Raw genomic sequence first — 1,258 nt, 5'->3', positions numbered from 1 at the left:
CGCATATTCCCTGACTTTTAAATGTATTTTAAGTGGAACTTTTTGCCTCCCAAAAAATTGAAAGTGCCACCGGAAGTTTGAAAACAACAATATGGGGCAAGATTCAGTCATTTTCCCTGACCAACATTCAATTTCCCTGACTTTTCCCTGACTTCCCTGACCAATATTATTTTCCCTGACTCTTCCCTGACTTCCCTGACTTCCAGGTTGCGTGGCCACCCTGTGACCCAAGATTAAACTTTTCCACGACACAAAACAGTATTACGTTGGGGTAAGAACTTTCTCTCAATCTAAAGGTAAATATCATCTTGTGTCAGGAGTAAAATTGTACTTGTCAAAATGTACTTTCAACAAGAAAACATTTTTCTCTAGGTACGGAGCGCGCGTCAATTGCACCAACCACATGAGAACCCCGCGGACGCGAATTTGGCAACGGATAGCATATGTTTGCAATCCAATCAGAGAAAGAGCTCAGTTTTCTCAGTGTTTTAAAATTATATTTAGACAGAGGGACACCGCGTGCGCTTCCGACACACGAGACTCCGACAGACACACGAGAGGAGGACTCGGTGTTGCGCAGCGCTGTCACGGCATCAAACATTCAGCCTCCTCAATCATTCATCCGCGCAGTGCATTGTAGTGGCGGGGACATTATTGCCCCAATGCCTCCAGACACGCACGCACGCACGCATACGGGCACGCATGCACGCACACATACGCACGCACTCGCAGAAGCAAGCACGCATAAGCACGCAAAACACGGTGCACACCGTGAAACAAAAGCACGCATAAGCACGCATACGCACGCACGCACATTTACACACCTAACACCACTAACGCGCGCTCACCAAAATAAAAAAAATAAAAAAACAATAGGGTGAAAAAAAATCGTCATAATAATCCGCAGACAGCACGACCCCTCGCCTCGCACTCGCCCCATCACCCGCATCCCCCCCCCCCCTCTTGTTCTCAATATTGTTTGTTGTTTTCGCGAACGTTTTTCACCAAATCCAGGCGGCCAACAATGGACCGGATGGCCGGGCTCGCTGGGATAGAATGATGTTTGTTTCAATTACCGCGTACAACAGAGATCAGCAAAATCTCAACCAGACGGGCACGACGGGCACGGGCGGCGGCTGCAGGGGCCAGGCGAGGCGGGCACAAAAAGCACCCAAGGACCGCGCTCGCTCTCCCGCTCGTGCACCCTCGCGCTCTCCACGTCTCTCTCTCTCTCTCTCTCTCTCTCTCTCTCTCTCTC

This window comes from Frankliniella occidentalis, unplaced genomic scaffold (assembly GCF_000697945.3).
Source record: "Frankliniella occidentalis isolate FOCC.00 unplaced genomic scaffold, Focc_3.1 Scaffold73, whole genome shotgun sequence".
In the NCBI taxonomy this organism is placed as follows: Eukaryota; Metazoa; Arthropoda; class Insecta; order Thysanoptera; family Thripidae; genus Frankliniella; species Frankliniella occidentalis.
The sequence above is the reverse complement of the archived record's forward strand: the minus strand, read 5'-3'. Positions refer to the sequence as shown.